Source organism: Lates calcarifer, linkage group LG20 (assembly GCF_001640805.2).
Source record: "Lates calcarifer isolate ASB-BC8 linkage group LG20, TLL_Latcal_v3, whole genome shotgun sequence".
Taxonomy (NCBI): domain Eukaryota; kingdom Metazoa; phylum Chordata; class Actinopteri; family Centropomidae; genus Lates; species Lates calcarifer.
This window is the reverse complement of record NC_066852.1, coordinates 16,219,194-16,229,258: the sequence shown is the minus strand read 5'-3', so window position 1 is coordinate 16,229,258 and position 10,065 is coordinate 16,219,194. Positions and strand designations below refer to the sequence as shown.

At 43.0% G+C, this 10,065-nt stretch overlaps 1 protein-coding gene across 2 annotated transcripts in view; it reads left to right on the top strand.

Moving 5' to 3' along the window:
• The first annotated feature begins 6,774 nt into the window (after positions 1–6,774).
• The window catches only part of jade2 (jade family PHD finger 2), a 169,315-nt gene continuing 166,024 nt past the window's right edge, over positions 6,775–10,065 (top strand). The window contains exon 1 of one of the 2 annotated variants that reach the window (XM_018691335.2): positions 6,775–7,776. The gene's annotated coding sequence lies outside the window, so the exon portion shown is untranslated. The remainder of the gene's footprint in view (positions 7,777–10,065) is intronic. The other variant, XM_018691333.2, reaches the window with a different exon arrangement.

Sequence of the window (10,065 nt, the reverse complement as noted above, 5' to 3'; positions counted from 1 at the left end):
CAATAGTCAGACATGCAAGGATGAAATAATGTCTGTGCAGATCCAGACAAGGGTTTTTTTTATGTTAAACCTGGGGTTCAGTGAAAGTTGGGAACATCGATGAGAACTGATAAAAGCACCGCCTTACCTTTAGAAACATACTGCAAGAAACACAACATATGGACACCAAACTCCAGGCTCCAGGCTTAGTGTTGAGGTGCAGGTATAAATTTTTGTGCAAACATAAAACCTGCTGAAAAACTCCAGCATGCTAGATCAGTTAACTTATACATGCAGCCCGGAGGCCTAGATAATTAAACAGCTGTCCAGGTTTGTTTTGAACATTTATGACCTTCTCGCTGTGGGTTGAAGCATGAAATTTTCACCTGCTTTTAACTCTGCTTTTCTCAAACACAAAAGACAGAATTTCAGCTTAGTCAGGTTTCTGTACAGGTTTACAACAAATACTGATTTTTGTATCTGAGCAACCCCAAAAGAAAAGAAGGGGTGGGTGGGTGGTTGGGGTGGGGTAGGTGGGGTGGGGTGGGGAGGACTTATAAACATCTGACAGATGTTTCAGCTTCATCTTGTTTTCCATGGAGATCTGAACATTGTAATTCTATCTCCGCACAGTGTCAGTTTACTGTAAGTGGTTACAAAGCTTCTTCCCAACAGGCCATGCTCTCCTGATGCTCACCACAGAAAAGTGAGACATGAACAAACTCACTACATTTGTATGCATGCACACACTAGCAAGACAATATTTCTCTTAGACATATGCATCTGTATATATAACTGAACACACACTTTAACCTTTTAACTCTTAACTAAGTGCCAACCCTTAGGCAGTTTCTGCAAGAACTGTGGCACCCAAAATGTTCTTGGCTCAGACATTTTTTCTCATGAGTCAGTCCTAGAAAGACAAGGAAACACACAAGTAAGCACTCATTAAAAACACACACACACACACACACACACACACACACACACACACACACACACACACACACACACACACACACACACACACAATTTCAACTCCTCTCAAATTCCTCTAGAAAAACCACCAGCGGCTCTCCTGAGTATGTTATATTTTGGTCAGCTTCCAAGTCATACAAGTCGCTGCTTTATTGAGTGAACTAACCTATTAAGTTTATGGCCTCGCTCTCCCCCTCTCACTCAGCCTGAAATATACACTGATGCTGAAATAATACACTGAGTTCCAGCCAGCTCTGGCAGACAGCCGTTCTTGATGAGTCACCTAATGTATGCTTACTCAGGAGAAAACTATAATTGGGAAACACGGAGACAACAGGTAGCCCTTTCAAGCAGAGTCCAGGGGGACTGTCAATGAGAAAGGATTTAAGGCGCCACCCTGTAAAGTGTCTCTGGGTATCAAGGTTACTGTGAGGAGATTCTCATTTGCTATGTCTTTTTTTTTTTTTTTTTTTTTTTAATGCTGTGTGCAGCCGAGCTTCCAGAGAAAAACAACAGCGTCCAAAATGTCCAAATGCAACACATGTTTACGTTCATGTTGCAAAGTGCTCTAGCAGCTGTAGGGATTATAACTTTTGTCCATCAGGAGTAAATGAGGACGAAAGTTGTTAAAGAGCCACAAAGTCCCCAGAGGGAGGTCAGGGTGGTTGGATGGGTCAACAAAATGTCAGACTTTGACACATGAGGCCATTCATCTCCCACTTCCTACTGACAGTCAATGTTGATTTCTTTTAACCATGAACATTATCTTGACTTGTTTGCTCTAAACGTCTTCAAAGAATGTCACCTGGTCTAATTCGTAAATTGTACTCTTAACAAATAAAATACATTATATCATCTTCCCGTTGATGCTGTTTCCTCTTGGCACCCAAGCCCATGGCAGTGAGCAATGATTGCAAGTATTTCTCTCATTTTGAAAGGAACTGATTATGTTCCCATTAAATTGATGCCAATTGAGCCAAGCTAGTCTACAAGTTTTAACTGTTAGCATTCAAAATACTCACAAAGGACCAGAGGAAATCAGACACTGTCAAAGATGAAGATATAATAATAATAAATCTGTTTTTATTATGTTTGAACACCTTTTATGCTTTTTATATGTTCTGTACCTCTAAAACCCATCTTGGTTAAATAAAGGAAAAAAATCACAACTTTATAGCTTCATTTTACACTAGATATCTAAACCAATTTCAATAGTTTTAAAAGGCTAATCATTGTAAAACTGCCCCTTTGTAAGCCCTGATCAATAATAGTTATGTAAATCTTAATGATAAATTAATATTATATCTTACAGCTATTTTAGTTGTGAGCATGTAGGAGGTAGTGCAGGAAAAGTAGCTCATTAGCCATCCAAGGGCTGAGCATAACAAAATAAAAATAATAAAAATCAGATTTCATATACTGCCAACGCACAAAGCACATCTCTGAAACTTGGAACTTGTGGGGAAGTGCATCGTAGTTTGGAGCAGGACTATCAGAAATAGGCTACACTTGACATTGCTTTGACTTTATTACCCTACAACGGTGGGGTGCTTGCACGTTTTAGGCTTGGGACCCAAGTGATAAATGTAGTCCGTCACCCTGGGACCCAGACTAATTAAAAACCAGTGCTCTTGACATGCCGGGATGTTGGAGCAGTAAGGCCCCCCAGCTATTTCAGGTCCCGAATCCTGACCCATTGTTTTAAAAAATTAGGATATATAACCATCTACTGGCCTGATTGCAGTTGACATGGATATTGGGGCCATGATACAGAGCGTGCACCTCCTCAGACAGTAGTGTCCCTACAGGACGCTAACTCCATACTAACACCACAACACAACCTCCTCTAGATGAATACTGTCACGTCTGTACTCACATATTGATCTTATTTCCTGGAGTGTGTGGTTATGAAAATCAAGTGTGACCTATGTCATGGAAAAATAGTGTAATGTTGGCTGATGCTGTGAGTGTGTTGTTAGTGGCGCATGTGGTGGTGGGAGGATGATCATGACTGATATTACGAGCAAGTTGCACTGACATACTTGTTGCAGACTTTAAGTCCCACGAGTAACAAAAGAAGAAGGAGAAGAAAAAGACAAAAAAACGTCTGAAACTAATTGACTCAGACTGGAGTACTTCAAACCAAATAGATTCCAGAGTCCCAAAGTGATAAAGGGAATTAAACGTGAGAAGAATCACACATTTTGTACATCTTTGTGCTTTTTGACGCGGCTCAGCGAAAGCCACTGTCTTAAAAATCCAACACAAGGAGCTAACAATGAAAAATCATGTTACTGTGATGTTATTTTCAATTTTACCATGGTACATGGTCCAGGAGGCCTACAACATTCACCATTGAAGCACACATTAATCCTCATCCACATGCAATACTTTTATTGTTTCATCTCATTGTATAAATGGTACATATGATCCATACCTATCTACACAATTGTAAACATAATCACAGCTGACAGCTGTGGCAGTGGGGTATCCTACACCAGTTGGCCTTTTCACAGAGGACATTCTGACATGCCATAGTTGGAAAAACATGGGTGTAAATAATACATTTAATCCTGGCTAATTCCACTTAGTTGCCTCAGTTTCTGGGTCCTGATATTGTGCATGCTGTCTCATTGTCACATTTTACTGGGACACTAGAACAGAGACATCATTAATGTTATTAATGACTTGTGTGGTTTTCCTACCATGGCAAGTCAAAATGTGTGCTGGGAAGAAGGACTAAAGGCTTACAAGTTCAAGCTCATTCTCTTGGCCATATTTTGAGTTGGTGTTGCAAAAGGATTTAGGCCATATTGGACTATAAATCATAACACTTTACTCTGAATACCATGGGTTTGTTTCTTTATTTGGTCTAAAATCAATTATATTGCAAATTAAAAGTTAATCCAGAAATGGGAAAAAATATATATTAATGTTATTATAAATCTAAGCTACATGGCAGTGTATCACTGTAAGCAGCCGGAGATGAATATGTTTATAATAGACCGTTTTCACAGAAGACATCTTGACTTATGAAAGCAGGAGAAGCACAGGTGCAACTACCAATATTAACAATGGCTTTGTGTTCCATTAAGTGTCCCAGGAAGTCTGTCCAGTGACTCAGCACGTACAACACCAACAACCCTGAAACAGGCTCACCTGAATGGAGTACAGCCATCATTACTGCTGTAAATTACACCTGTGCTTTTCCTGCTTTGACATGTCGACATGTTGACACACTCTGTTTCAGTTCCCGTGTTTGTGCACCTTAAAGGCCTTAACGGTTAGCTAGGTTTAGCACGTCAAACTAATCCACTGTAGATAAGGTGAGTCAAGCAAATTTAGGCTTTAGCTATTTGATGACAGTAGAAAACTGTCATCAAAACTGTCCATTTATATTTTGATGGTGGTTCCAAAATATTGTTAGTGAAAAGCATAAACAGCATCAGCCTGTACAACTACAAAATATGAATGGGTTCATGAATGGGTTATTGCTGGGCAGCTGTATTAGACTGCATTATTTTTAACTAGGTGTGCCTAATAAACTGACTGTGGCATTGCTTGCTTTACTTAAACAACATAATGATCTGAATACTTCCTCCACCACTGCTCATTGGCCTCATAAAGGTGATGCACTTGAGTAATAGGATTTAACTTTCATTAACATGAATGTAGCGATTCATTTTTGCATCCTGTGTGACCTCTACACGTACAGCCCCTTTCACACCCGATAATGAAAATGAGTGAATCCTCTTGGGAGCAGAAATACAACACAAAAGGACAGAGGGAAGTTTGAGCCACCCTGAAAAAACACTCATGGAGGAACTACACTGCCAAAATCACTGGATATTTCTGGAATGTAGGCAACATAAATATGTTTTGTCCCGTTTTTCATTTCACTAGTAAGCAGTAAAAGACAGCAATAAACCAGAAGGATTAGGTGACAGGAGATTATTATTGATAATAGAGTCCATAGATTTTGCTGAAAGTTTGGCAGTGATGATATGATCCAAAGGTATCGTGTCAACATGCTGGCCAAGTAAGGATCATACATGCTACACACAGAAAAGCAGAAACCTCTGTTCAGTGTAATTTAATCGAGTACAGTAACAGTGCAATAAATCTCCTTTAACCTTCCTTAACCTTAACTATCTGAGGCCTGTGAAACTGTCTATGGTTCAGTTACTAGTGAAAGTGTACTCATTAGTTACTAACACTAATCTCTTTAAACTGATGTGGCTAATGCTTTAATGATGTGCTACAAGTAGCACCTTTAACCACATATCAATAACAATGTGAAATGTTCTGCAGCTGTGAACCCCACCCATCTGGTGCAGCCAGCAGATTAAACAAACTACAACCGCTTGTTTGACCCACATCTGGGTGGATCCTACTTCCTAAATAAACAATGTGTGCATCTCATCAGCCAGGAAATTGCATTAGCGCACATTAAAAGGACCATGGAGAGGGGTCACAGGCTGTTCCCTCAGGGGACGCTACCTGCCTGCATTATGTGAAGGGGAGGACAAACTGTGGGATGCTGCTGTTGCATTTGAATGTGTGCCAGAGAAATCCCTCCTCTGTGTCCTTCACCGCCTCATTTCACTTTGTGCAAAACAGCATCACCCCCCACCCCCAACTCTCTCTCTCTCTCTCTCTCCACTTTCTGATTGTCACACGATACAGCTGATATGAGCTTTTGTGCACCTGACATCCTTGCCTGTACGTGAGTGCTTTTGTGCAACTGTGTGTGTGTGTGTGTGTGTGTGTGTCTGTACACACTTGCAGGTCTGTGTGTTTTGATACAAGTAGAATTGTCCCATTTGCTCATCCAAATGACCTTAATTTTGTATGTGTGCCTCCTAGCCTCTGCAGCTATGTGTACTGGCCAGACATTTTAGATACCAATTTGTTTGTGAGAGCTGAACCGTGCTCTGCAAAACTTCTGACCGCACAGAAAGTACAAGAAAATGTAGTCCCTGCTTGATAACAGGCAGAGGACAGTGATTTAGAGACAGTGGATGGCAGTAGATTACGCATTGATCAAACACCCTCCTCCCCTTTAAATATAGATTTTAGAGAAAACGTGAAGGAAGGTAATTTACTTGCCAGCCATTTCCTTCGGATCGCTGTGAGCAAATCAATCACCGGTGGAGAGATATTATCACTTACAGTAAAGTGCAACCACAGGCCTTCTCTTTGAAGTGAATCTCCGGCTGCCAATTATTTCAACACCAGTTAATGGTGATGGTGAGAATTAAATACTGCCTCTTAAAATATGTGGACGGATTAAGATTGAATTTGGAAAGGTACTGTAAATCTAAAATTATGGATGAGTTTGGATTCTAAACATAATTTTTGCTACATAAAGTCAAACCTCAGTCATATGGAACAAGGGATACTTTAAGTCATTTACCTTTAACTTTTAACATAAGGTCATTATTTTAGGTGATTTTAAGGTGACATCACTTTACAGTACCTCTCAAAAGTTTAAAACTTTTTAACTTTTGCAATCAAATTTAACTTGCAGTCACCCAAATATTAGCACGTGTGCTGCTGTTACTCCTACTCTGTGCTGTGTGCTCAACCTAACCTGACTCTTTTGGGATTAAGATCTATTAACATCTTTGTAAATGAATCCTCCATTAATAAAGGAGCCCGTTTATTTTTATTTCAGAAAATTTGCCTTATAAGAATGACAGGATACAGCTTTTTACGTCCCATTTCAACACTTTTCTGCCACAAAGTGAGCCTGTATTACTGACAGGGAATTGGCAGGTGGAGGTTCAATCCCCATCCTCTCCTCTCCGAGGCGCAGTCATCTAGCATTTCTCAGAGTAGGAAGTGCAGCTTGCGGTAACAGTGAATTGAAAGTACGCCATAAATATGGCGCCAAAAGAGTTTTCAAGCTGGTGATAAGAGCTGATTTTTCTCCGTGTTGTCTTTTTTTCCTGGGGTGTGGGGGGGTGTGGGAGGAGAGGTTGCAAGACAAGACCCGCCTGTGCATTTGTGCAGAGCGGTGTTATGTGTGTGCACGTACACCGGGGCAGAGTAGTGTGGAAGCGAGGCAAAAGGCAAAGGCAGTAAGTGAAGACGAGGAGAGCTCAATGTTTTATTTTTGAAGGAAGGACGTTGCGAAACTGGCTCGCGATCTTTTCTGACTCATCGTTTGGAAATAAAGCATCCTTTTCTTTTTCTTTTTTTTTGGTACCCCTCCTCCTCTCGCTTTCCCGTCCCTCTCCTCTCGTACCGCTGGCACTGGAGAGGAAAACACAGTCGGATTTTGACACCACGTTTGGGGTGCTTTTTTTTTTTTTTTTTTTTTTTTTTTTTTTTTTTTTTTGCAAAATGCGACATGCTTTCCTGTGAGCGGTGTGTTGTGCGCACCTCGCAGCCTGCTATATCGTGAACAGCGGCAGCAGGAACCAGCGGCGGGCACCACTGTGTTTGTTGTTGTTGACTTGTACTGAGGCTGCAACTTTAGTCTGGCCGCCACTTTTTTGGGGATTTTATTTCGGATTCGGACTCGGTCGTCGGTCTCTACGGAGCTGACGGCGCTGTCAACACGCACCGTGAGGGGAAGGGAAGGGAAGGGAGGGGAAGGGACGGTCCTGTCACCCAACGTGGATTCAGAGTCGGAGCTGTTTTAGCAGCACTGCTAGCAGCCTGCCAGGGCACCGAGTGGGCAAACTGAACTAGTGCTAAACCCTCCACTGTGAAACTACATGTGCCTGGCTCCCAATGATCTCCTAATCTCTGGGACTCGGCCGCCGTCCAGGACTGAGGACGTATCTGCACCCGAAGCTGACTGCGATCAAGGTAAATCAAAAAATACCACTAATATACAGCTATATGATAATATCTAAAAGTGGGAGTGTTGCAGGACCGCTGAAGTCCACTTTGCCGCTGCTGCTGCTGCCGCTGCTGCTGCTAGCGCTATATCAGTGCTAGGCTAGCAGCAGGGCAGCACCTTGGTACGCACTTTTTTGCAGCGGGCTTGTCAGTCACAGTCAGCGGCAGGGGCTCGCACAGTGTTGTTACCCCCCTGAGCGGTGCATGTTGGTCAGAGAGAGGGGTGGGTGGGGGGTGTAATGTGTGTTTTACGTGTTGCGGCGAATAAACGACAAATAACCCCGTCTGCAGCCGGAGCTTGTGCACGCACCGAGATGAAATTAACCGGGTAAACTTGGCCATGTTGTGCTGCAAACGTAACGCGAACGCGCCCCTCCGGTGGGAATCAAGTGCGCGAGCGGGCAGTTGGAGAGTGTCCAAGTGTGGTTATTTTTGCGCGTAATTGCAACAAATAGGCTCATTTGCAGCACTGTAGCGAGGAATGTGAGTTTTAACTTGCAGGCGAATGTGAAAGCAGGAAAGCTGGAACACACACACACACACACACACACACACACACACACACACACACATACACACATGCATAGACACACAAGGGGCACAGGATATGAAATGAAGTTGTATGTAGAGCAGCAGGTCTGGGTGCAGGGTGGTGGCACCAAACGTTCACAGTCCCTGGGTGATTTGCAGGTTCCTACACTTCTTGGTTTAAAAAAGAAAGAAAGAAAAAGAGTAGGGGAAAGGAAACCAGGGGGAGCAGCAGCAGTGCTTTTAGGAAGGCTGAGCACGCAACCACACACATACACACATCAAGGAATTAGAGCAACTCCTCTCTGCCTCCTTCACCCTCTCCTCCTCCTCCTCCTCCTGCTGCTGCTTCGTGCTGTGCAAATCTAGCTGGCTTTAGAAGAGGGGGGAGTGGCTGTTGTTTACCTCATCTAAGTCAGAGCTATCTGTATCCCTGGGTTGGATGAGTGTGGCTGTTTCATCCTTACCCTGAAAAAACAAAAAACAAAAAACAAAAAACAACACAACAACAACACAAGGACTTAACATGTGGATGCAGGTGCTGATGCTGGGAGTCAGATGTGAGCAGGATTAATGGGGTGTAAGTGGGGCATTTGCCTCTGGTGTGATTTTCAGCGATGCACTGTGGCTGTGTACTCTTCATAATTGCCCAGAGAACCTCTAAAGAATATTATGTCTGCCTGTTAGTGCTGATCATTAATGGATGCAGCAGTTTATCCAGATTTTTTTTGTATTAATTTTGTGATGGCACATGTGAGGCTGAACTGGCTCTAGCCTTGAATCAATTAAGCTGGAATCATCTGGGGGCTTGTTAAATGTTCCCGGTTGTGACAGCGCACCCCCCCACCCCCTTACCACTATCACTCACTCACTCACACACACACACATCATCATCAGCATCATCACACACAAGCTTGACTTGTGCACACATACCAACAACTCTCAGTGTGCCTCTTGCTCACTCTAAACACACGTTTGAGTACAGATGCGTGTACCATGCTCTTCAAACTCTCCCTCTCAACAAACTCTTGCGCACACACACACACACACACACACACACACACAAACACACTTGCACACAACCCTCCTCCCGCTGGGTATGAAACCAGAGATGAGTCATGGTGTGTGGGGGCATAACAACTCTCTCTCAATCCCTCTATCCCCCCTCTGTCTTTCATATCCTTCCTGATGCAGTGCTATCTCATTTTCACTCATTCTCTCTCCTCCTCTCCTCCTCCCTCTCTCTCTATCCCCATCCCTTCCCTCAAGGCTCTCCTCTCTCTCGCCTAGAGACAGTAGTTGTTTACAAGGCAGGAGAACAGGGATGGGAGCTGTTTTCATTTTGCATCTGTTTTTTTTTCTGATGACAGCCCCCCAGCCAGTCATCCATGTTTTGGCCCCTCTTTTGTCATCCATCCCTTCATCTCATCTTTCGTCTTCTTTCTTTTTCTTTCTTTCCTTCCTTCCCTTCCATTCATCCACAGCCCTTTTCCTCCCCAACCTTTTATCCATCCATCCATCTCTCCCCTCATTGCCTCCTCATCTCAACTTTATTGTGATTTCTGTCATCATCTGGATGCGTAGTCAGGAGGAATTATCATGTGTCAACTCTCCACGTACAGTATGTCATGTGAGACTAGAGCACGCAGACCTTTTAAGCCTCACATGTGTACATTAGCACACGTGTGTGTATGTGTGGGCGGGGGTGTAGTGTAGCATGTGAGTGTA